This window comes from Mobula hypostoma, chromosome 8, assembly GCF_963921235.1.
Source record: "Mobula hypostoma chromosome 8, sMobHyp1.1, whole genome shotgun sequence".
NCBI lineage: Eukaryota > Metazoa > Chordata > Chondrichthyes > Myliobatiformes > Myliobatidae > Mobula > Mobula hypostoma.
This window is the reverse complement of record NC_086104.1, coordinates 112,162,023-112,188,516: the sequence shown is the minus strand read 5'-3', so window position 1 is coordinate 112,188,516 and position 26,494 is coordinate 112,162,023. Positions and strand designations below refer to the sequence as shown.

At 44.0% G+C, this 26,494-nt stretch overlaps 1 protein-coding gene and 1 long non-coding RNA gene across 2 annotated transcripts in view; one reads left to right on the top strand and one right to left on the bottom strand.

The window, feature by feature from the left end:
- The window catches only part of LOC134350207 (uncharacterized), a 51,513-nt gene extending 37,641 nt beyond the window's left edge, over window positions 1-13,872 (top strand). Inside the window, exon 3 of the long non-coding RNA XR_010018846.1 lies at window positions 12,031-13,872. This is a non-coding gene — a long non-coding RNA (uncharacterized LOC134350207). The remainder of the gene's footprint in view (window positions 1-12,030) is intronic.
- The window catches only part of fam120b (family with sequence similarity 120 member B), a 207,792-nt gene extending 185,014 nt beyond the window's left edge, over window positions 1-22,778 (bottom strand). Inside the window, exon 1 of the mRNA XM_063056615.1 lies at window positions 22,726-22,778. The gene's annotated coding sequence lies outside the window, so the exon portion shown is untranslated. The remainder of the gene's footprint in view (window positions 1-22,725) is intronic.
- Between the last annotated feature and the right edge of the window lie 3,716 nt (window positions 22,779-26,494).

Genomic DNA, 26,494 nt, shown 5'->3' with positions numbered 1-26,494 from the left:
TAGCTAAGGAGATGGTGCAGGAGGGAGGGTTTCATGTTTCTAGACAATTGGGCTTTGTTCCAGGGAAGGTGGGACCTGTTCTGACGGGATGGTTTGCACCTGAACTGGAGGGGGACTAGCATCCTTGCGGGTAGGTTTGCTAGTTATGCTCGGGGGTTTAAACTAGATTTGCAGGGGGAGGGGAACCAGAGTGTTAGAGCAGATAGTGAGGTGAACGATAAAGGTCATGTGAGGGCTGCATGTATAGACAGTAATCGAAGGTTTATACATGATAGAAATGTTCTCAGGTGTATCTATTTCAATGCAAGGAGTACTGTAGGTAAGGTAGATGAGCTTAGGGTGTGGATTGTCATGGGGGATTATGACATTACGACATGGCTGCAGGAGGGGCAGGACTGGCATCTTAATGTTCCAGGGTTCCATTGTTTCAGATGTGACAGAGGGGGAGGGATGAAAGGGAGGAGTGGCATTGCTAGTCAGGGAGAATATCACAGCTGTGCATAGACCGAATAACCTGGAGGGCTTGTCTACGGAGACCATATGGGTGGAGCTGAGGAATGGGAAAGGTGTGACCACACTAATGGAGTTGTATTATAGACTGCCCAATAGTCAGAATTGGAGGAGTAAATCTGTAGAGAGATAGCAGACCAATGCAAGAAATAAAGTTGTAATAGTAGGGGATTTTAACTTTCAACGTATTGACTGGGACTCCCACACTGTGAAAGGGCTAGATGGCTTGGTGTTTGTCAAATGTGTTCAGGAAAGTTTTTAAAATCAACACACCTACGAGAGAAGATGCAATACCTGATCTCCTATTAGGGAACCAGACCGGTCAGGTGACAGAAGTATGTGTAGGCGAACATTTTGGGTTTCGTCTGGTCAGGGAGAGTGAGGAGGTGATAGAGAAGAGTGGAAGGCAGGTGGTCACGCCGGGGCCACGGGAGGCAGACAAGTGGGTCACGGTTAGGAGGGGGAAGGGGAAAAGTCAGGTGATGGGGAGTACCCCGGTGGCTGTGCCCCTTAACAACAGGTACTCCTGTTTGAGTACTGTTGGGGGGGGGGGAACAGCTTACCCGGGGGAAGCGACAGTGGCCGTGCCTCCGGCACAGAGTCTGGCCCTGTAGCTCAGAAGGGTAGGGCAAGGAAGAGGAGGGCAGTTGTGATAGGGGACTCGATAGTAAGGGGGTCAGATAGGCGATTCTGTGGACGCAGTCCAGAGACCCGGATGGTAGTTTGCCTCCCTGGTGCCAGGGTCCGGGATATTTCTGATCGTGTCCAAGATATCCTGAAGTGGGAGGGTGAGGAGCCAGAGGTCGTGGTACATATAGGTACCAATGACATAGGTAGGAAAAGGGATGACGTCCTGAAAGGAGAATATAGGGAGCTAGGAAGGGAGTTGAGAAAAAGGACCGCAAAGGTAGTAATCTCGGGATTACTGCCTGTGCCACGCAACAGTGAGAGTAGGAATGCGATGAGGTGGAGGATAAATGCGTGGCTGAGGGATTGGAGCAGGGAGCAGGGGGCAGGGATTCAAGTTTTTGGATCATTGGGACCTCTTTTGGCGCAGGCGTGACCTGTACAAAAAGGACGGGTTACACTTGAATCCTAGGGGGACCAATATCCTGGCAGGGAGATTAGCGGGGGCTACTGAGGTAACTTTAAACTAGAATGGTTGGGGGGTGGGAATCAAATTAAAAAGGCTAGGCGTGAGGTTAGTTCACAACAGAGGGATGGGAACCAGTGCAGAGAGACAGAGGGGTGTAAAGTGAGGGTAGAAGCAAAAAGTACAAAGGAGAAAAGTAAAAATGGCAGGCCGACAAATCCAGGGCAAGCATTAAAAAGGGCCACTTTTCAACATAATTGTATAAGGGCTAAGAGAGTTGTAAAAGAGCGCCTGAAGGCTTTATGTGTCAATGCAAGGAGCATTCGTAATAAGGTGGATGAATTGAAAGTGCAGATTGTTATTAATGATTATGATATAGTTGGGATCACAGAGACATGGCTCCAGGGTGACCAGGGATGGGAGCTCAACGTTCAGGGATATTCAATATTCAGGAGGGATAGACATGAAGGAAGGGGAGGTGGGGTGGCGTTGCTGGTTAAAGAAGAGATTAACGCAATAGAAAGGAAGGACATAAGCCGGGAAGATGTGGAATCGATATGGGTAGAGCTGCGTAACACCAAGGGGCAGAAGACGCTGGTGGGAGTTGTGTACAGGCCACCTAACAGTAGTAGTGAGGTCGGAGATGGTATTAAACAGGAAATTAGAAATGTGTGCAATAAAGGAACAGCAGTTATAATAGGTGACTTCAATCTACATGTAGACTGGGTGAACCAAATTGGTAAAGGTGCTGAGGAAGAGGATTTCTTGGAATGTATGCGGGATGGTTTTTTGAACCAACATGTCGAGGAACCAACTGGAGAGCAGGCTATTCTGGACTGGGTTTTGAGCAATGAGGAAGGGTTAATTAGCGATCTTGTCGTGAGAGGCCCCTTGGGTAAGAGTGACCATAATATGGTGGAATTCTTCATTAAGATGGAGAGTGACATAGTTAATTCAGAAACAAAGGTTCTGAACTTAAAGAGGGGTAACTTTAAAGGTATGAGACGTGAATTAGCTAAGATAGACTGGCAAATGACACTTAAAGGATTGACGGTGGATATGCAATGGCAAGCAATTAAAGGTTGCATGGATGAACTACAACAATTGTTCATCCCAGTTTGGCAAAAGAATAAATCAAGGAAGGTAGTGCACCCGTGGCTGACAAGAGAAATTAGGGATAGTATCAATTCCAAAGAAGAAGCATACAAATTAGCCAGAGAAAGTGGCTCACCTGAGGACTGGGAGAAATTCAGAGTTCAGCAGAGGAGAACAAAGGGCTTAATTAGGAAGGGGAAAAAAGATTATGAGAGAAAACTGGCACGGAACATAAAAACAGACTGTAAAAGCTTTTATAGATATGTAAAAAGGAAAAGACTGGTAAAGACAAATGTAGGTCCCCTGCAGACAGAAACAGGTGAATTGATTATGGGGAGCAAGGACATGGCAGACTAATTGAATAATTACTTTGGTTCTGTCTTCACTAAGGAGGACATAAATAATCTTCCAGAAATAGTAAGGGACAGAGGGTCCAGTGAGATGGAGGAACTGAGCGAAATACATGTTAATAGGGAAGTGGTGTTAGGTAAATTGAAGGGATTGAAGGCAGATAAATCCCCAGGGCCAGATGGTCTGCATCCTAGAGTGCTTAAAGTAGCCCAAGAAATAGTGGATGCATTAGTGATAATTTTTCAAAACTCGTTAGATTCTGGACTAGTTCCTGAGGATTGGAGGGTGGCTAATGTAACCCCACTTTTTAAAAAAGGAGGGAGAGAGAAACCGGGGAATTACAGACCGGTTAGCCTAACGTCGGTGGTGGGGAAACTGCTGGAGTCAGTTATCAAGGATGTGACAACAGCACATTTGGAAAGCGGTGAAATGATCGGACAAAGTCAGCATGGATTTGTGAAAGGAAAATCATGTCTGACGAATCTCATAGAATTTTTTGAGGATGTAACCAGTAGAGTGGATAGGGGAGAACCGGTGGATGTGGTATATTTGGATTTTCAAAAGGCTTTTGACAAGGTCCCACACAGGAGATTAGTGTGCAAACTTAAAGCACATGGTATTGGGGGTAAGGTATTGGTGTGGGTGGAGAATTGGTTAGCAGACAGGAAGCAAAGAGTGGGAATAAACGGGACCTTTTCAGAATGGCAGGCGGTGACTAGTGGGGTACCGCAAGGCTCAGTGCTGGGACCCCAGTTGTTTACAATATATATTAATGACTTGGATGAGGGAATTAAATGCAGCATCTCCAAGTTTGCGGATGACACGAAGCTGGGTGGCAGTGTTAGCAGTGAGGAGGATGCTAAGAGGATGCAGGGTGACTTGGATAGGTTGGGTAAGTGGGCAAACTCATGGCAGATGCAATTTAATGTGGATAAATGTGAAGTTATCCACTTTGGTGGCAAAAATAGGAAAACAGATTATTATCTGAATGGTGGCCGATTAGGAAAAGGGGAGGTGCAACGAGACCTGGGTGTCATTATACACCAGTCATTGAAAGTGGGAATGCAGGTACAGCAGGCGGTGAAAAAGGCGAATGGTATGCTGGCATTTATAGCGAGAGGATTCGAGTACAGGAGCAGGGAGGTACTACTGCAGTTGTACAAGGCCTTGGTGAGACCACACCTGGAGTATTGTGTGCAGTTTTGGTCCCCTAATCTGAGAAAAGACATCCTTGCCATAGAGGGAGTACAAAGAAGGTTCACCAGATTGATTCCTGGGATGGCAGGACTTTCATATGAAGAAAGACTGGATGAATTGGGCTTGTACTCATTGGAATTTAGAAGATTGAGGGGGGATCTGATTGAAACGTACAAGATCCTAAAGGGATTGGACAGGCTAGATGCAGGAAGATTGTTCCCGATGTTGGGGAAGTCCAGAATGAGGGGTCACAGTTTGAGGATAGAGGGGAAGCCTTTTAGGACCGAGATTAGGAAAAACTTCTTCACACAGAGAGTGGTGAATCTGTGGAATTCTCTGCCACAGGAAACAGTTGAGGCCAGTTCATTGGCTATATTTAAGAGGGAGTTAGATATGGCCCTTTTGGCTACGGGGGTCAGGGGGTATGGAGGGAAGGCTGAGGCGGGGTTCTGAGTTGGATGATCAGCCATGATCATAATAAATGGCGGTGCAGGCTCGAAGGGCCGAATGGCCTACTCCTGCACCTATTTTCTATGTTTCTATGTTTCTATAATGTCATTAGTTTCAAGTTCATTATGGATAAGGATAAGTCTGGTCCCTGAGTTGAGGTTCTAAATTGGAGAAGGGCCAATTTTATGGAAATGAGAGGATCTAGGAAGAGTGGATTAGGGTAAGTTGTTTTCTGGCAAGGATGTGTTCAGTATGTGGAAGGCATTCAAAGGCGAGATTGAGAGTGCAGAGTTTGCATGTTCCTGCCAGGATTAAAGACAAAGTTAACAGGCATAGGGAACCTTGGTTTTCAAGGGATATTGGTGATCTGGTTAAGGAAGGAGAGCAGGTATAGGCAACAAGGAACAACTGAGGTACTGGAAGAATATAGAAAATGTAAGACAATACTAAAGAAGGAAATCAGGAAGGCAAAAAGACATGAGGTTGTTTTGGCAAATAATGTCAAAGTAAACCCAAAGGGTTTCTATAAGTATATTAAAAGGATAGTAAGGGACAAAATTGGTCCCCTAGAAGATCAAAGTGGTTGTCAATGTGTGGATCCTCAAGATGGGGGAGATCTTAAACAATTTTTTTGCAACAGTATTTACTCAGGAAACTGGCATAGCATACAAGAAAGGAAGGGAAACAAGCAGCAGTGTCATGGAACATAGAGATTAATGAGGAGGAGGTGCTTGCTGCCTTACAGCGACTAAAGGTAGATAAATATCCTGGGCCTGACATGATATTTCCTCAGACCTTGAGAGAGACTAGTGTAGAAATTGCAGGAGCCCTGGCAGAAATATCTTAAATGTCCTTAGCCATGGGTATGGTGCCGGAGTATTGGAACGTAGCTCGTGTTCCAGTGTTTTAACAGAAGGCTCCAAAAGTAAACCAGGTAATTGCAGGCCAGTGAGCCTGACATCAGTGGTAGGTAAATTATTGTAAGGTGTTCCGAGAGATCAGATATACAAGTATTTGGACAGCCAAGGGCTGATTAAGGATAGTCAGCATAGCTTTGTGCGTGGTAGATTGTGTTTAACAAATCTTGCAGAGTTTTTCGAGGAGGTTACCAAGAAAGTAGACGAAGGAAAGGCTGTGGATGTTGTCTACATGGAGTTTAGTAAGGCTATTGACAAGGTCCCACATGGGAGGTTAGTTCAGAAGGTTCAGACACTAGGTATCCATGGAGAGGTTGTAAATTGGATTCGAAATTGGTCGTGTGGGAGAAGACAGTGGTAGTGGATGATTGCTTATCAGACTGGAGGCCTGTGACTAGTGGTGTGCTTCAAGGATCTGCACTGGGACCATCATTGTTTGTTGTCTATATCAATGATCTAGATAATGGTAAATTGGATCAGCAAGTTTGCTGATGACACTAAGATTGGAGGTGTTGTGGACAGCAAGGAAGGCTTTCAAAGCTTGCAGAGGGATCTGGACCAACTGGAAAAATGGGCCAGAAAATGGCAGATGGAATTTAATGCAGACAAGTGAGGTGTTGCATTTTGGAAGGAGAAATCAAGGTAGGATATACACAGTAAATGGTAGGGCACTGAGGAGTGCGGAGAAACAGAGATCTGGGAGTTCAGATACATAATTCCCTGAAAGTGGCATCATAGGTAGACAGGGTTGTAAAGAAAGCTCTTGGCTTCCTGGCATTCATAAACCGAACTATTGAGTATAGGAGTTAGAATGTTATGGGGAGGTTGTGTAAGACATTAGTGAGGCCAAATTTGGAGTTTTGTGTACAGTTCTGGTCACCTAACTATAGGAAGGATATCAGTAAGACTGAAAGAGTGCAGAGAAGATTTACTAGGATATTGCTGGGTCTTCAGGAGTTGAGTTACAGGGAAAGATTGAACAGGTTAGGACTTTATTCCTTGAAGCATAGAAGAATGAGGGGAAATTTGATAGAGGTTTACAAAATTGAGGGGTATAGACAGAGTAAATGTGAATAGGCTCTTTCCACTTAGATTAGGAGAGATAAATATGAGGACATGGCTTTAGGGTGAAAGGGGAAAGGTTTAGGGGGAACATTGGGGGAAGTTCTTCACTCAGTGGTGGGAGTGTGGAATGAGCTGACATCTGATGTGGTAAATGTGGGCTCACTCTTAAAAGTTTTAAGAATAAATTGGATAGATACATGGATGGGAGAGGTCTGGAGGGTTATGGACTGGATGCAGGTCAATGGGACTAGCAGAATAATGTTTTGGCACAGACTACAAGGGCCAAATGGCCTGTTTTCTGTGGCGTAGTGTTCTATGGTTCTAGGTAATTTCTATAATAAGAACATATTCAGTATAGCTTTGTGGGCCGAAAGGCCTGTATTGTGCTGAAGGCTTTCTATATTTCTATGCAACACGATCTGCTTTATTTCTTGTACTCCATGCATTGAGATATAACACTTCGAGTACTGTATTTGCTACTCTTTTTGATTCTGCATCCCTAATGCACTGATACTCACCCTGCTGGCTGCAATTTTGTCCTATCTTTTGGCTGCCCTTCCTGACAATTTGACTGCATGCTTTCTTTGCTTTTTTACCATGCATCCTACTGAGTCCCTTCACTCCAGTACCCACCCCTCTGCCAAATTAGTTTAAACTCTCTCCAATAGCTTTAACAACTCTGCCCACGAGAATATTCATCCCCTTTGGGTTCAGGTGCAACCCGTCACTTTTGTACAGATCATACCTGCCCCAGAAGAGATCCCAATGATCCAAGAACCTGAAGCTCTGCACCCTGCACCAGCTTCTCAGCCACACATTAATTTGCCATATCATCCTGTTTCTACCCTCACTGGCACATGGCACAGGCAGCAATTGAGAAATTACTACCTTGGTCCTGCTTCCTAGCTCTCTAAATTCTCTTTTCAGGACCTCTTTGCTTTTCCTTCCTATGTCATTAGTACCAATATGTACCAAGACATCTGACTGCTCTCCCTCCCACTCCAAAATACTGAGGACATGATCCAAGACATCCCTAACCCTGGCACCTGGGAGGCAACATACCATCCAGGTGTTCTGTTCACATCCACAGAATCTCCTGTCTTTCCTCTACTGAGTCCCCATCACTAGCACTCCCCTCTTTCCCTCTGCTCCATAGACCCATGCTCAGTACCAGTAACCTAGTTTCTGTGGCGTTTATCCCCCACAACAGTATTCAAAATGGTATATTTATTATTGATGAAAATAGCCATGGGGTGCTCTGCACTAACTGCCTATTCACATTTCTATTTCTCCTGACAGTCATCCAGTTATTTGCCTCCTGTAACATATGGTGTCATCAGATACAACCCTGAGATTCACTTTCTTGTGGGACTATGCAGTAAATATCCAAGAAACAAAAAAGAATCAATGAAAGACCACATCCAACAGGGTGGACAAACAAACTGTGCAAATACAGAAGAAATAAATAATAAATAAAAATTGGGAACTTGAGATGAAAGTGAGTCATAGGTTGTGGGAGCAGTTCAGTGATGGGGCAAGTGAACTTAACCCTTCTGGTTCAGAGCTGGATGGTTGAGAGGTAATAACTGTTCCTCAACCTAGTGGTGTGGGTCCTGAGGCTCTTGTAGCTTTTTCCTGATGGCAGCAGCAAGAAGGGAGCATAGCCTTGGTGGGGGTCCTTGATAGCAGACAACCTTAGACCATTTTGTAAGATTGCATGATACTGACACAATCATCAGGTGGAAAGCTGCAAATATCATAAGCCATGGGTTCCCAGGATTTGTTCAGCACCACTGAGACATTATGGGTAGGAAAACAGAAAAACTGCCATGTTCTTCCTAATTCTCTCGTATGTCTCTATCAGTGTTTGCTTCCCCACCACCTCCTCCCTCTCCAAGTCCAGGTTGCAGCAAGCAGTTCACTCAGCAGAGAAGATCACTGGCTGTCAGCTACCAACATTAAAAGACCTGTTCATCACCCAAGAGCTGAGAAAATTACTACTGAATCCACCCACCCTAGGGCAATCATAAGCCCTTACGACAGAGGAGCAGAATTAGGCCATTCAGCCCATCAAGTTTGCTCTGCCATTTCATCATGGCTGATCCCAGATCCACTCAACCCCATACACCTGCCCTCTCACCAAATCCCTTGATGCCACAACCAATCAGGAATCTATCAAATTCCGCTTTAGATATACCCATAGACTTGGCCTCCACCACAGTCTGTGGCAGGGAATCCCACAGATTAATCATTCTTTAGCTTTTTATATTAAAAAAAACCTGCTCATTTGTTCTAAAAGGTCACCCCTTAGTCTTGAGGCTGTGCCCTCTAATTCCGGATACTACCACCAGAGGAAACATCCTCACGATATCCACCTTAACTGGTCCTTCCAACATTTGGTAGGTTTCAATGAGATCCCTATGCATTCTTCTAAATTCCAGTGAGTAAAAGCCCAAAGCTGCCAAATAATTCTCGTATGTTAACCCATTCATTCCTAGAATCATCCTCTCAAATGTCCTCTGGACTCTCTCCAATGACAATGCATCATTTCTGACATAAGGGGCTCAAAACAGTTGACCTAAGTTCATATGCCATTTCCTTATCCCCTCTTACTATCTCACCAGCATAATTTTCCAGTAGTCCAATATCAACTCTTGCCTCCCTTGTACTCTTTATATAACTGAAAAGTTTGGTATCCTGCTTTATATTATTGGCTAGTCTGCCCTCATATTTAAAAACGCAAACAACAGGAATTCTGCAGATGCTGGAAATTCAAGCAACACATCAAAGTTGCTGGTCTTGGCCTGAAATGTCAACTGTACCTCTTCCTAGAGATGCTGCCTGGCCTGCTGTGTTCACCAGCAACTTTGATGTGTGTTGCTGCCCTCCTATTTCATCTTTTCCCTTCTCCCTTTTCAGTTACCTTTTGTTGGATTTTAAGTTTCCCAATCATCCAACTTCCCATTCAGTTTTGCTACCTCATATGACCTTTCCTTGGCTTTTATGCAGTCCTTAACTTCCCTTGTCAGCCACGATTGCCTATCCCTGCCATTTGAGAACAACAACTTTAGTGGGACATGTCTATCCTGTGCCTTGTGAACTATTCCCAGAAACTTCAGCTATCTCTGTTCTGCTGTCATCCTCACCAATATCCTCCTCCAATCCACCTGGGCAATTTCCTCTCTCATGTCTCTAATTCCCTTTATTTCATTGTAATACTGATAAATGTGACTTGTGCTTCTCCCTCTCAAATTGTAGTATGAATTCAATCCTATTCTGATCACTGCTTCCTAAGAGCTCCTTTACCTTAAGCTCCCTAATAAAATCTGGGTTATTACACAACACCAACCTAAGATGGCCTTTTCCTGAGTGGACTCGAGCACAAGCTGCTCTTAAAAAGCCATCTCATAGGAATTCAACAAATTCCTTCTCTTGGGATCCGATACCAACGGATTTTCCTATTTTCCCCCATGCATATTGAAGTTCCCCCATTACAATTGTGACATTACCCTTATTACATGCCTTTTCCAACTCCCTTTTTAATCTTAACCCTACATCTTGGCCACTATTTGGAGGCCTATATACAATTCCCTAATAGCTTTTTTACCCTTGCAGTTTAACTCCACCCACAAAGATTCGACATTCTCTGACCCTTTGTCACTTTTCTAAAGATGTAATTCCATCTTGTACCAATAGAACCACACCATGGTCTATGCCTTCCTGCCTGTCCTTTCGATACAAAGTATATCCTTTGATATTAAACTCCCAACTATGACCTTTCAGCCACAGCCCAGTGATGTCCATGTCAAATTGACCAATCTCTAAATGTGCCAGTCTTTGGCTTGTCCTTATTTACATTCATATTACATATTACATCACTTATTTGTAAACCTGGCTCATCCCCAGCTATATGGGGGTTTCCATCCCCCTGCCATATTAAACCACTCCCTATCATGTATTTCCCACTATTGATGTCAGGCTCACCAGCCTATAATTTCCTGGTTTACTTTTTAGAACCTTTCTTAAACAGCAGAACAACATTGGCTTTCCTCCAAACTTTCAGTACCTCACTTGTCACTAAGGATGACATAAATATCTCTACTGCAGTTTCTACAATGGCCTTCCACAGGGTCTGAGGAAAGACCCTGTCAAGCTCTGGGGACTTATCCACCCTAATTTGCCTCAAGAGCCTCAACACCTCATCCTCTATAATCTGAATAGGGGTCATGAAGTCAATGCTGCTTTGCCCGACTTCTTTAGACCCTATGACTGTCTCCAAAAAAAATCCATTTAAAGGGCTTGAGGGGACTCTGTCTTTTGGCTCAATGCATGGATTGCCATTCTGATCTCCCAGAAGACCAATTTTGTCCCTTGCAATCCTTTTGCTCTTAACACATCTGAGGATTCTCCTTCACCTTGACTGCTAGGGCAACCTCATGCTTCCTTTCAGACCTTCTGATTTCTTTCCTTAAATGTCTTGCATTTCTGATAGAAACACATGAGGTTCTTAAGGACTATCTGCCTATACCTGCTACACACCTATCTTTACCTTTTATTCTGATGGACACATACAAGCTCCATATTCTCACTTTCATTTTTGAAGGTCTCCCAATTACCAAATATACCTTTGCCAGAAAATAGCCTGCCCCGATCCACACTTGCCAGATCCTTTCTGATACCAACAAAATTGGCCTCTTTTCAATTTAAAATCTCAACCCACAGAGCAGGCCTATCTTTTTGCATACTTACTTTGAAACTAATGGCATTGTGGTCCCTGGATGGAAACTGTTTCCCTACACTGTCACCTGCCATGTCTCATTCCCAAATAGCAGATCAAATATCGTACACTTTCGTAGGGACTACTATGTACCGATTCAGGAAAGTTTCCTTAAAGCATAAAATCCTATTTATCCCTTGTACATTGTGGGAGTTCCAGTCAATATGAAGAAAGTTAATATAACTTACTATATCAACCTCATGTCTTTTGCAACAGTCTGCGATCTCTCTACAAATGTGTTCCTCTGAATCCTGTGGACTGTTGATGGTCTTCATTATAGCCCCAGTAACATACCTTTCTTATTCCTCAATTCACTCATAAAGCCTCACTAGACAAATTCCACAGTCTATCCTGACTGAGTTCTGCTATGACATTTTCTCTGACAAGTTAATGCCACCCATCCTCTATCGTGTCTAAAACAATGGAACCCCAAAATATTGACATGCCTTTTCTGCCCCTCCTGCAACCAAGCCTCACTGATGACCATAGCATCAACATAATTTGAATTACTTTCAGTGCATTATCAGCAGCAAAATCTCTTATTTTAACTTTTCTCTTTTGTTTATCTGAATCAGTGTTGGGCCCCTATCTAAGAAAGGATGTGCTGGCAATGGAGAGGATCCAGAAGAGGCTCACGAGAATGATCCCTGGAATGAAAGGCTTTGCTGTCTCCAAGATGGCTCCACGAGGCTGTATCCGAAGCATGTGGCATGGACGCCAGGAAGTCTGGGGTTGGCATGCCAGCCCTTGATTTCTCCATTTCTCATTGATTAAAGTGCCAAGGAAGATTAAATTCATCGAGGCAAGTGTCGAGAACGAAAGTGTTCAGTACTGTCTACCAGCCTCTCGCTCACTCATTGCTGGAGAAGGTGTCTGTGTGTGGCGGTTTCTTACTCTCTCTCACTGCTCCCGAGTGATCTCTCTCTCTCTCCCTTGATGCTGTCAGCAGATGGAACCAGAGCAAGATTTAATTGATGGGGATTGTAGATTTGGACTCTAATTCAAGTTTATGATGTGTTCTATTTCTGGTTCTGGTTGCGCTTTTCTCATTGCTATTCTTGGGCTTTTTTTTTTGAATCTGGGCAGCCTGCAGATAATGAACACTGAGCTGGACTGTACTGAAATATGCCTTTTATGTTTTAGGGTCTATGCTTTCAATTGTTTTTATTTTGTTGCTGAAAATCTAAAGCCATTCAAGTGTGTGGGGGGGGAGGGGTTGATATTTTGATGTTTTTCTTTGAATGTGTTCGTCCATGGTTTTTCTTTGTTTTGTGACTGCCTGGGAAGAATTTCAGAGTTGCATACTTCACACATGCGTTGATAATAAATGTACTTTGAATATATAGGGAGCTTTTGATGGCTCTGAGCCTATACATGCTACAGTTTAGAAAAATGAGGGGGAAATCTTGTTGAAACCTACTGAGCATTGAAAGGCCTAGATAGTGGATGTTAAGAGGTATTTCCTACTGTAGGAGAATCTAGGACTGGAGGACACAAACTCAGAATAAAAGTACATCTATTTAGAACAGATGAGAAATTTCTCCAGAGTGGTGAATCTGTGGAATTGCCACAGACAGCTGCGGAGGCAGAGTCATTATGTATACTTAAAGTGGAAGTTGATAGGTTCTTGATTAGTAAGGGTGTAAAAGATACAGGGAGTAAGCAGGAGAATGGGATTGAGAATAATATATCAGCCATGATGCAATGGCAAAGCAGACTTGATGCGCTGAATAGTCCAATGACTTATGGCTTTATAGATTATTCTGGAGTTATGGCATTATGGATAGTATAATTTTGAATCAACTGAGAACCAGTCTTCAGGAAAGGAAAACTGTACAGAATTTAACTTCCAACAGATACGCTGTGGCTGGTGAAACCATTTGTTGGTTGTACAATGGGATATTCTAATTCTGTTCCATTCAAACTACACAGGGAAAATCAATTTGCACATTGTTAATGGTGTACCCCTGCAACTTAAAGAATAGTGTAGGATATCTGTTTTGTCACTTAACATGATTAGTTGTACAGTCATCACACAACTCTATAACCAAAAGGGCATATTTTGGGTGTCTGGAGTTTGTACTCGAAAGGCTTTGGAACAGACACCAGTATTGAAGATTCAAAGGGGTTTTGTTATTTGGGGTGTGTTACCATTATAAATATGTAATTCTGTACATTTACCTGACTATATTCAAAATGTTAAAGAAGTGATTTTAGCAAATGAAACTGTAGTTAATTGTTTATTGTTATCTTTGCATTGAAGAAGCAGATACCTGTCAGGAGAATGAGATACTCTTGGCCTCTCTTGTGAAGGCTTGCTGTCTGAATAAAGACCTGTGTTTCCCACTTACAGCTTCTGTGTGGCTCAGTTCTTAGTTGATAGAACACTCTACTTCCAAGGCCTGGTTCTGGCAGAAGCTTTCATTTCAAGGGTGGGCAATGTGGGAGATCAATGAGACCTTTCAATGGCTTGTCATTTTGTTCACTTAGGATGCATTATGTCCATGGGGATAAAGTACTTATTGGGGAAAAAACTATTTTATCTATCTTCACATTATTCAAGAACAGCAGCAACACCAAATCCCTCACCGTCAACATCCTGGGGGTAGCCATTTACATAGAACTTATTTGTTACAATACATTCATGTCATAGGTACAAAAACAGGTCAGAATTTAAGTGCCTGCAACAAGCAACTTGCATGAAGAAACTTACTCCCTTTGAATGAGTACTACTGCAACAATAGTCGAAGTTCAATGTACCCCGGGACAAAGCACCCTCGACATTCAATGCAGTGCACCACTGCTACAATTCAGCAAGGATTATTTAACATTAAACCCCTTCTATCCTCACCCCACCACAAAAGCCACAAGCCCCTACCCTCTTACAAAGGCAAAAGTAGATTGAAAACACCACCAGTGGCAAATACCATGGGATGGCAGGGTAGTGTAGTAGTTAGCACAACACTTTACGGCATTAGAGACCAGAGTTCAGTGCTGCTGTCTGTAAGGAGTTCATACATTTCTCCGTGAGCATAGGGGTTTCCACCCATATATTGGGTAGTAGGTTAACACACACAAAATGCTGGAGGAACTCTGCAGGCCAAACAGTATCTACAGAAAAAAGCAGTCAATGTTTTGAGCCAAAACCCTTTGGCAGGACTGGAGAAAAAAAGCTGAGATGTTGATTTGAAAGGTGGAAGACAGAGAAACACCAGGTGAAACATGGAGGGTGAGGGCTGAAGCAGAGCTGGTAAATTGATTGGTGAAAGAGACAGAAGGCCATGGAAGAAAGTGGGGGTGGCAGTAGGAGCACCACAGGGAGGCAATGGGCAGGCAAGGAGATAACATGAGAGTGGGAAATGGTGAAGGGGGTGGGTACCAGAGGCATTATTGGAAATTTGATGTTCATGCCATCAGGTTGGAGGCTACCCAAATGGAATATAAGGTGGTGTTCCTCCAACCTAACTGTGACCTCATCATGACAGTGGAGGAGGCCATGGAGGGACATATCAGAATGGGAACTAGAATTAGAATAGGTGGCCACTGGGAGCTCCCACTTGTTCTGGCAGATGGAGTGTAAATGCTCAGCAAAGTGGTCTCCCAATCTACGTCAGTTCTAACTGATATACAGGAGGCCTCACCAGGAGCACCAAACACAGTATATGACCCCAACAGACTCACAGGTGAAGTGTTGCCTCACCTGGAAGGACTGTTTAGAGCCCTGAGTGGTAGTGAGGGAGGAGATGTAGGGGCAGGTGTGTTGCACTTGTTAGTAGGTTAATTGGTCACCTGGGGGTAATTGGGCTCGTTGGGCCAGTAGAACCTGTTACTGTGCTGCATCTCTAAATAAAATTTTCTCCAAATCACACATCACCCAGACTTGGAAACATCCTGTCACTCTTTTATCACCGTTGGGTCAAAATTCACTTGGTACAATCTGCTCAGAGTATACTACAGAGGGGTTTAAAGAGACTGCTCACCATCACCTTTCCAAACACAATAGGGGATAGCTGTTAAATACTGACTGCCAGAGAGACCCATGGCTACAAACGGATGTAACATGGAGACAACCTACCTGGCATTGTGCTGAAGGAGGGAGAAGAGTGAGAAGGAATGTTAAGACAAACCCAGAAGTTACTGCTCTATATAACTATAGCATAACCTTCTTCAGCCAGGGTATTTTTATTTTATTTAGAGAAACAGTACTAGGGCACAATGGACCCTCGATGCACAATTACACCCTTGTGACCAATTAACACATGGGAGGAAACTGAAGCACCCTGAGGAAAGCCACACAGTCACAAGGAGAACGTACAAACTCCTTACAGACAGCAGCAGGATTGAACCCGGGTCACTAGCGTTGCACTAACTGCTACAGTACAATGCAGTTAGTATAGAAGTTCTAAACCAAGTATAAAAGTTGAGATGTTAAGTTGCAGCTGTACAAGACATTGGTGTGGCCACTGTTCTGAATTCTGTGTTCAGGTTTGGTCATCCATTAAGCTAGAAACAGTGCAGAAAATATTCACAAGGAAGGTACCAAGACTTGAAACTCAACTACAGAGAGGGATTGAACAGCTTAGGAGTATATTCACTGAGTTGAGAAGAACAACAGAGGTGTACAAAATCATGAGAGGCATGAGATGCACAGTAGTCTGCTGGCTGGCGCAATATTTTACGTTAGGGGTCGCCAACCTGTTGATCGCGATCAACCGGTTGATCTTTGAGACTTTCCCAGTAGATCCCGAAGAAAAATCAAAAATAAATACACAAATACTGTCCATTATAAAAGTAAGTAATACTAATTAGGATAATGGTAATATAGAAATATTTTCACTTAGAAGCTGTTTGTAAAGAGAGATTGTTTCCGGGTTGCGGGGGTTTAGTTCCGTTCCTTCTGCCCAGTGCGCATGTGTGTAGTTTCCCCGCCATGCACCATGTTTTCAGCGGAACCTGTGCTGCATCAAAGTGACCAACCAGATTAAGTAAGAGTACAGACTGTCACAAACATCAATAATACGGCAGTGTCCCCAACCTCCGGGCCGTGAAGCATGAAGGGGTGCAGTGGTAGTCCAGACGCACCCAGCACACCTTTAAGAAAAAAAGCCAAAATAAACCAGCTAATTAATTAGGTGCCACCCGGCATGTGAATGTTGGCCCAGATCAGAGGCAACGCAATCAGCAGTCGCTCGTGATATCCTGATAGCATAGTGGAGGCTCCACGAAAGAAGGCGAAAACATACAAATTCCATCCAGAATGGGAAGAGGAATTTCTGTTTACCTTGTGAAAGACAAGTGTGTATGTACGTTGTGCCACCAAACACGAGCACTGGCTATAAGAGAGAATCTGGATCGGCACCGCAACACCAACCACCAGGAATTTAAAGACACCTACCCCCAGAGAGCGCAATTCGTGCCTGGAAAGTTGAGCTGAAATCGGGGTTGAAGGCCCAGCAATCGTTTTCCACAAAACATGCTGCTCAAAATAAGGCTGCTATTAAAGCATCATTTCGTGTAAGTCACCATTTGGCTAAACACAAGAAGCCTTTTACAGATGGTTGCTGGTGAATGCAGCAGGCCAGGCAGCATCTCTAGGAAGAGGTACAGTCGACATTTCAGGCTGAGACCCTTCGTCAGAATTAAAGGTGTGAAGTATTGTAATATTCTTAAAGAAAGACAGCTATGGCCTGTTTGATATGCTAATTACAGTGTTTTCTTGTTTGAATTAATTTGAAAGTTTGACAAAAGTATTTTGTGTAATTCAAATACAATTCGCCCAAATAAAAGGCCTCAAATTGGAAGTACAATCTGAGCTGTTTTTTTTCTAAATGATTTAGTAGGCAGATCTTGCCTTTCACTGAGGTTGAGGTAGGGGATCTTGGGCTTAAGAAGGTTGGTGACCACTAGTTTACATAATGAGTGACCCAGGTTCAATTCCTACTGCTCTCTGCAAGGAGCTTGTGCATCATCTCTGTGACTGCGTGGGTTTCCTCCCGTTTCCTCCCACAGTCTAAAGATGTACTGGTTCGTAAGTTAAATGGTCATTGTAAATTGTCGTGTGATTAAGCCTGGGTTAAATCTGGCGGGGTGGGGGGGATGGATGGCGCAGCTTGATGGGACGGAAGGGCCTATTCTGTGCTGAATCTCAACAAATAAAAATAAACTAATTAAAAAATTAATATGAGGAAAGCATGTAATCTTTTTCCAAGATCCAGAAATCAAACTAAAGGGCATATATTTAAGCTGAGGAAAGAGTTTTAAAATGAGCCCGAGAGGTAACTTTTTCACCCAGAGGGTGGTTTGAATGTGGAATGAGGAGCCAGGGGAAATAGTTGAGGCAGGTACATGAATATTTAAAAGGAAGATGGATGTGTACATGGACAGAAAATGTTGAGAAATGGTCTAGATGCAGGACTACCTTAGACGGGTACCTTAGATGGCGTAGACCAGGGGTTCCCAATCTTTTTTATGCCATGGACCAACACCATTAAGCAAGGGGTCAGTTGGGAACCCCCAGGCGTAGGCGGATTAGGCCAAACGGCCTGTTTGATTCTCTATAGGGTCACCAAGGGGCAGACAGCATACAATCACAGTCAGAAGGAATATGGCTTAAACAAATACTTCGTCAAAGAGACAAATTAGATGGTTATGACATTAAAAAATATCTAATTGTGTTAAATAAATAAGTAAAATACTGGATAAATGAATTAAGCTGCATAATACTTGATTAATTATTGTTTAAATGAGGTAAAGGACAAAGATCTTGTACTACAAATTTGAAAGCACTGCAGTAATGAAGGTTAATGAAACCAGAAAAATAAACCAGACATTAGAAGAACAGAGGAGAAAGCAGAATAGAAATTTGGTTTTGACCACAGGGAGCATTTCTGCTTGTCATGTTACTAAAATAATTTAGAGGACTAACTCTGCCATGGGCAGCCCCAAGCCCAGCTGTGAAAGCAGCAAGGTTAGGCACAGGGCTAGCAACTCTATACAATAATAACCCAGAGTTATTAACACCAACAGAAGCTCCTAAGACCTCATCCCTGGGAGAGGAAGAATATTCAAAGATGGGTTAACCTTGAAAGAGAGGCCCAGGGCAGAGGACATTGGCAAGCTGCTGTCGGCCCCAGTAAAGGTGATGGGCTTAAGCAAGTTAAGTAATTTAGAGAACTGGTTCTATCCACAAGAAAAGGAGGTACAGATTGGGCTGCATTTCTATTAGCGTCTTACCAGAAAGAGAAAAAGAAAACTATAATTATACCACTATGACTGAAAGAGGAATATTTGTGCAAAACATGGTGTTTACTGTCAATGTACAACTGCAAAATTCATAAACACAAGAAATTCTGCACCTCCGCTCAATCCGCCAAAACAGACAGGATCTCCCAGTAGTCACCCACTTCAACTCTGCTTCCCACTCCCATTCAGATATGTCCATACATGGCCTCCTCTACTGCCATGATGAGGCTAAACTCAGGTTGGAGGAGCAACACCTCATATACCGTCTAGGTAGTCTCCAGCCCCTTGATATGAACATAGAATTCTCCAACTTCCGGTAATTCCCTCCCCCTCCCTTCCTCTATCCCTATGTCACTCTGTCCCCTCCCCCAGCTGCCTACCACCTCCCTCTTGGTTCTGCCTGCTACTACCCATTGTGTTTTCCCCTATTCTTTCTTCACCTTTCCCCCCTATCACCTCCCTGCTTCCCCTCCCCCACCCCTTTATCTTCCCTGTTACTGGTTTTTCACCTGGAATCTACCAGCCTTCTCCTTCCCACCCTCCCCCCACCTTCTTTATAGGGCCTCTGCCCCTTCCCTCTTCAGTCCTGATGAAGGGTTCTGGCCCAAAACGTCCACCGATCTTTTCCACGGATGCTGCCCGACCTGCTGAGTTCCTCCAGCATGTTGTGAGTGTTGCTTTGACCCCAGCATCTACAGATTATTTTGTGTTAAAGATTATTGCACAGTGGTTCTGACATCCACCATCATGAAGTGCTTCAAGAGTCTGTGTGCATTAACCCCCTGATAACCTCAGCCCAATGCAACTCCCCTACTGCTGAAACAGGTCTATAGAAAACACCAACTCCCTTAACCTACACTCATCTCTGAAGCATCTTGACAATAAAACCTACATTAGACTATAGCAAAACACGCAGAATACTGGAGGAACTCAGCAGGTCAGGCAGCATCTATGGAAAAGAATAACCAGTGTACGTTTGAGGCTGAGACCCTTCTTCAGAACTGAGAAGGAAGGGGGAAGATGCCCAAATAAAAAGGTGGTGGAGGGGAAGGACGCTAGCTGGAAGGTGATAGGTGAAGCCAGGTGGTTGGGAAAGGTCAAGGGCTGGAGAAGAAAGAATCTGACAGGAGAGGAGAGTGGACAGTAGGACAAAGGTGGGGGGGGGCTGGGGGAAAGGAACAGGTAGGTGAGAAGAACTGAAAGGTCAGAGTGGGGAATAGAGTAAAGAAAGGGTGGGGAAGAACCCACTCTGGTTCTCTGCCTGCTCTGGATCTTTTCATCTCTAATTGCCGACAAGATGTCAACCACCTGAATTTCAACACTCCCTTCTCCTCCTCCAACATGACCACTTCCAAACATATTGCCCTACACTCTCTGTGCACCAATCCAAAGCTTACCATCAAACCCGCAAAAGGGGTGCTGTTGTCGTGTGGCACACTCACCTTTATCTTGCTGCTGCCAGGCAGGCGGCAACTCTCAGACACCACTTCACAACTACCCCTCGAGAAGGACCCATCAGAAAATCGTCTCCAACACCATCACTGACCTCATCTACTCTGGAGAACACAACTACCCCTCGAGAAGGACCCACTCCACACCACCAGACAATTGTCTCCAACACCATCACTGACCTCATCTACTCTGGAGAACTCCCAACCATTGCCACCAAACTCATAGGTCTGCAACGCCACACTGCTCACTTCTACCTCCTACCCAAGATCCACAAACTGTACTGTCTGGGTGGCTGATTGGCTCTACCTGCTCCTGCCCCACTGAACTTGTTTCCTGATATCTCAATTCTATTCTACCCCGCCTTGGTTCAGTCCCTTCCCACCTACATCCAAAACACTTCTCATGCCCTTGATCTCCTCAGTTCCCTGGCCCCAACCAACTCATCTTCACCATAAATGTTCAGCCCCTGTACATTTCCATCCTGCATCAAGAAGATCTCAGAGCCCTGAACAAAAGAACCAACCAATCCACCCTCCCCATCTGGCAGAACTGCTACTCACCCTGAACAATTTTTCCTCTGGCTGCTCTCACTTTCTCCAGACCCCAGGGGTGGCTATAGGCTCTGGCATGGGCCCAAACTATGCTTGCCTCTTCGTTGGCTATATAAAAAACTATGTTCTATGTTCGAAGCCTTCCTGGTTGTATTCCCCAACACTTCCTCTGCTACATTGATGACTGTATTGGTGCTGTTTCATGCAGCCATGCTGAGATAGTCAATTTAATCAATTTCCAGCCTGTCCTTAAATTCACTTGGTCCATTTCTGACACCTCCCTCCCCTTTCTTAATCTCTCCGTCTCCATCTCTGGAAACAAAATGTCAACTGACATCTTTTATAAACCTACTGATTCCTATGGTTATCTCAACTATACCTCTTCCCACCCTGTCTTCTGCAAAAATGCTATTCCCTTTTCTCAGTTTCTTCACCTCTGCCACGTCTGTTCCCAAGGTAAGGTTTTCCTTTCCAAGACATCAGCGAAGTCCTCTTATTTTTTTGGAAAGAATGGGGTTTCCTTCCCTCTACTGTTGATGCCGCCCTCATCCGCCTCTCCTCCATTTCCCGTACATCCACAGTCATCTCATCTTCCATTCACCGTAGAGTCCCTCTTGTCCTTACCTACCACTCCATCAGCCTCTGCATCCACTCACAAACAAGAGAAAGTATGCAGATGCTGGAAATCCAAGCAACACACACTAAATGCTGGAGGAACTCAGCAGACCAAGCAGCATCTGAGGAAAAGAGTACAGTCGACATTTCAGGCCGAGACGTCGATTGTACTCTTTTCCATAGATGCTGCCTGGCCTGCTGAGTTCCTCCAGCATTTTGTGCCTGGTACTTGAGCCTCTGCATTCAGTACATTATCCTCTGCAACTCCCACCACCTCCAAAGGGATCCTACCACTCAACATATCTTTACCTCCCCACTCTGTTTTCCGCAGGGATCGCACCCTCTGCAATTCCCTTGTCCATTCATCCCTCACCACTAATCTCCCTCCAGATACATCACTAAGCGACATATAAATGCTACACCTCCCCTAGACCTCCTCCCTCACCTCCATTCAGGGCTCCAAACAGTCCTTCCAGGTGAGGCAACAATTCACCTGCGAGTCTGCTGGGGCTGTATATTGTGACCGGTGCTACATTGGTGATACCCATAGTAAATTGGGGGACTGCTTTGACACTTCCACACCAACCACCATAAGTGGGACTTCCCAGTCCAAACATTTTAATTCCAATTCCAACATGTCAGTGTATCTAGCTCCAAGATGAGGCCACCCTCAGGGTGGAGGGGCAACACTTTATATTCTGCCTAGGTACCCTCCAACCTGATGACATGACTACTGTACCGATTCCTCTTGCTCTTTAATCTCTAATATGTTATTATACAACCTCAATACACTGTGTAATGATTTGATCTGTATGAACAGTATGCAAGGCAAGATTCACACTGAACACATGACAATAATAAAAGCAATTCCAGTACCAGAAACTCAGCCAATCAAGATGTCCTTTTGGAAGAAAAAACATTAAAGGTTTCGGGTCAGCTACCTTTTCTCAGACTGGTTGTGAGGAATGCTCCCTAACTAGAAATGCATAATTAGTTTCTCCTTCCTCCGATATTGACAGAGTCCTTACAGTATTTTCTGTTTCATATCATAACAGCTGCAGTCCTTACTGGGTTTAATTACTGGACGTCTTTGCTATTATCTTACATTGGTTTCATCTCAGTGCTAGCTCCACAAAGTGCGGACACAACGACACATCTGCCCATCGCCTCTCGAGGGAGAGCCGCTTGCCGCAGCGTAGCTGAACTCAAAGGCGGGGATGAGTGGGAACGGCCTACAGGCCCTCCCTCCACCCGCCCACTTCCCGCAGAAAGGCGCCCACTTCCCGCAGAAAGGCGCCCACTCCCCGGGAACAGCTCTCAGACCCAAGGACGAGACGAAGCAGAGCCCGAGTTCTCTTCCCCACGGAATGCACCGTCGCTGCGGGCTAAATGCGACCGACTCTTGCCTACCTGCCGCCACAGTGCGCGCCACAACGTGCAGGCTCCCGAGCCGTCGTCCGTCGTCCGCGCCCACAACGTGCGGGCTCCCGAGCCGTCGTCCGCGCCCACAACATGCGAGCTCCCGAGCACGCGCACGGCCCAGCAAGCTCCCCCTGGTGGTAGTTATCACGTTCCTAATTCCCGTTCCTCATAACCCATACAGAAAATTCTGAGAATCTCTTGTATTTATGCCGTGGTATAAGTATGCCTCTCTCACTGGGGATCAATGTTATACTCAAGCTTACTGTCTGATCCTCCTTTTTCCCTGGGCCAAAGCTGGGTTGGTTTGGAAACAGAAATTTTACGTAGAACACCATTGACTTGGTTAAATCTAAGTCTACGGTAAAAGCTGGAAGCACCCTGCAGATTGGGCAACGTCAAGCAACCTGCTGGAGTTGAGCAGCATTGTTGACATTTCAGATTCAAACCCTGGATCAGGACTGAGAGGAGAGATGGCTGGTATATGATTGTCAAACTAAAAGATAACTCCTGGTGAAGTAAAAGAGGTGTTAAAATACATCAGTCCAACCAATGATAAAGCACCAATTTACACCCTACCGTCCCAAGGGAACAACACCCCTGTTCCTGGGATGAAAACTGAGCCACTGGCTAAATTACTAAGGGCACAATTTAAACAAAGGTTCAACTATAGCTGAAGGCAGAGAAGTGAGGATAGTACCCATGAATAGCAAGGCACAAAGTTGACTGTCATCTTATTTATTCAAAAAATTCTATATTTCTGGGCAGTTTGACAATAAATGTGATGGTAGTATAGGGGTTAGCGTGACACTATTACAGATTGGACATTGGAGTTCAGAGGTCAATTCTGGCACTGTCTGGAAGAAGTTTGTACATTCTCCCCATGAACTTTGTGGGTTTCCTCTGGGTGCTCCAGTTTTCTTCCATATTCCAAAAGCATACCGGTGAGTAGGTTAATTGGCCGTTGTAAATTGTCCTGTGATTAGGCTGGGGTTAAATATGGGCTCATTGAACTGGAAGGGCCTGTTCCATGCTGTATTCCTAAGTTAATAAGACAACAACCTATGGGAGGAAAATTAGGCCATTGAGTCTGCTCTGCCATTTCATCATAGCTGATCCCATTTTCCTCTCAGCCCTCACCATAAATAAATAAATAAATAAACAAACAAATAAATAAACAAACAAACAAACCGAGTTACTCATTTGTAAAGCTAGCCATTCTTAAATTTACTCCCCGCCCCCTCCTAAAGAGCAAATTTACTAAAGCTCATCCAGAATCAATATTATTATGGGACGATGTACTATGTGATTTCTATGCCAAGGTCTACATAGCTTAATGACACAGTACACAATGCTGGAGGGACTGAGCAAGTCAAGAAGCATCTATGGAGAGTCAATGTTTTGGGCTAAGCCCCTTCATCAGGACTCAGTTTGAAATGTTGACTGTTTATTCCTTTCTATGGATGCTGTTTGACCTGCTGAGTTCCATCAGCATTTTGTCTCTGTTACTCTGTATTTCCAGTGTCCACACAATCTCTTTTGTCACTGACCCACAGAAATTACTCTGAAGCTGTGAAAGGTAAGTGGGCTGTTTTGTGGAAGATTAGGGTCAGCCTAGCAGGGAAACTGAGGGAAGTGAGCAAACATAACTCTGAGGAAGAGCACTGCTTCCATTGCAAATAATCTTTCTTTAAATATTGTCCCAGCATTCTTAAAATTTCTGTGAGTAGGTGACACTGACAGCTAAGATGATCAGGTGTCTTATTCAATATTGACTTTGATTTGTGTTTGGCTAAAGAGCTCTTTTGGTTGGATTGAAAATTACCACAATCCTTTGAGTGAACTAACTCCTGAATTACCAGGCTCTTTTTTTTGAGATTGTAGGTTTTTGTTTTGCGTTCCTCCATTAAAGCAAATATATCATCATGATCAATGCAATGAAATATTTAACCTAGGATGCAGAATGGTCTGAGATTTGCTGAAAGAGACTGGAGAAGCCAGGTTGTTCTCCTTTGAACAGAGAAAGGGGGAAGGCTGAGAGGTGACTTGCAATTAGTGTACACAATAGTGAAGGACCGAGATCACATAAATTTAGAGAACATGTTTCCATTAGCCAAAGGGCCAGGAACCTGAAGACAAAAGTACACAGTGACTGGATAAAGAAGCAGGGACACGAGGAAGAAGAACTCTTTCAAGTTCAAGTTTAAGTTGACTTATTATCAATGGACATATATGAGGCTGATACTCATTTTCTTGCAGGCATTCAGAGTAGCCGCAAAGAAACACAAGAGAATCAATGAAGAAACACCACGGAAAGATGAACAACCAACTAGAGTGCAAAAGACAACAAACTGTGCAAATACAAAAAAACAAATAATAATGATAAATAAATAATGTTGAGAACAAGAGTTGTAGAGTCCTTGAAAGTGAATCCATAGGTTGTAGAATCAGTTCAGAGTTGAGGTTATTCACGCTGGTTCAGGAGTCTGATGGTTGAGGGGTTAGGGTTAGGGTTAGGTGATAACTGTTTCTGAACCTGGTGATGTGGGACCTAAGGCTCCTGGACCTCCTTCCTGGCAGCAGTGAGAAGAGAGTGTGGCCTGGATAGTGGTGGTCCTTAATGTTTTTCACTCCTCAGAAAGACGATGGAAGCAGATTCAAATGTTGGTATTGAAAATAATTCCTTTGGGAAAAGTTGCTGGACTATGGGAAAAGAGTAGAGAGAGGTGTCTATGTAGATTATTCTGAAATTAACAGAGTGGGTAGAAGCAATAAGAAGGCTTCCTTTTGTGTTTGACTTTCTGATAAGTCATTGAATCCTGATGCCTTTTATAAACACCTTAATCAGGTCTTTCTTCAATTTTCAATACTTGAATTGATCTTCTCCTTCCCATTTTTTTGCTGACTCTTAGTGACTTGTATTGGCACTAGCCAGGATTGGCATTTTCATTAAAGGATGAACTATTGTACAGTGGCTGCATTCAGATCCAATTTTCCCCTCAAATGACTTAGAAGATCTATCTCAATTGGAATGTTCACCTTCCCCACTACTCCACAGACCTCTGACATACAAAGGTGAAATTGAGAAATCAGGGGCCATTCCTTTCATGAAAGAATAATTCAAGCTGTAATGTAATGTGAGTGACACTCTTAAATACTGGAATAGCTTTCATAGGTCGTGATCTACGTCCAGAGGAAGTTGTTCAGAAACGAGTCCGGCTTTGTAAGTATCTGCCTTCGGAGTTTGTTTGGAAAGACTCACATAAGCAGAGACCCACAGAATGTGTAACAAGCAAATCCTACAGGCCATTAGGTCCAAAGTGGCCACATACTCTCCTGCTCTCTCCCTATCTGGCTCAGATATTGTGCTGACAGGGACAGGCAGATAAACTGGTAGAAATAAAACCTTTCGGTAAACATTTTCATCCGACATGATATTAATTTTGAAATATACTGATTCCGCCCTCCCTTCAGAAGAAAATGGGAGGGGTTGTAGAGTGGAGGGAATGCTTTCGACCCATCAAATTCACGGAGCGACAGATTTTTATGAAACAAATAGTTGTGTTAATTTCGAAGTTGGTCAGTTTATCCCTCTGCCTCTGATGTCCTGTAGCCTCTATACTGTGCTCGCTGTGCTGTAACCGGAATCTGTCTCCACAACATTTAATGAGAAAGCCTTGGCCTGAGCTTTATTTTGTCAGTGGTATTTTCCTTCTGTTTTCGACTTTCCCTTCTATACACCACCTTACACACAAGCAGC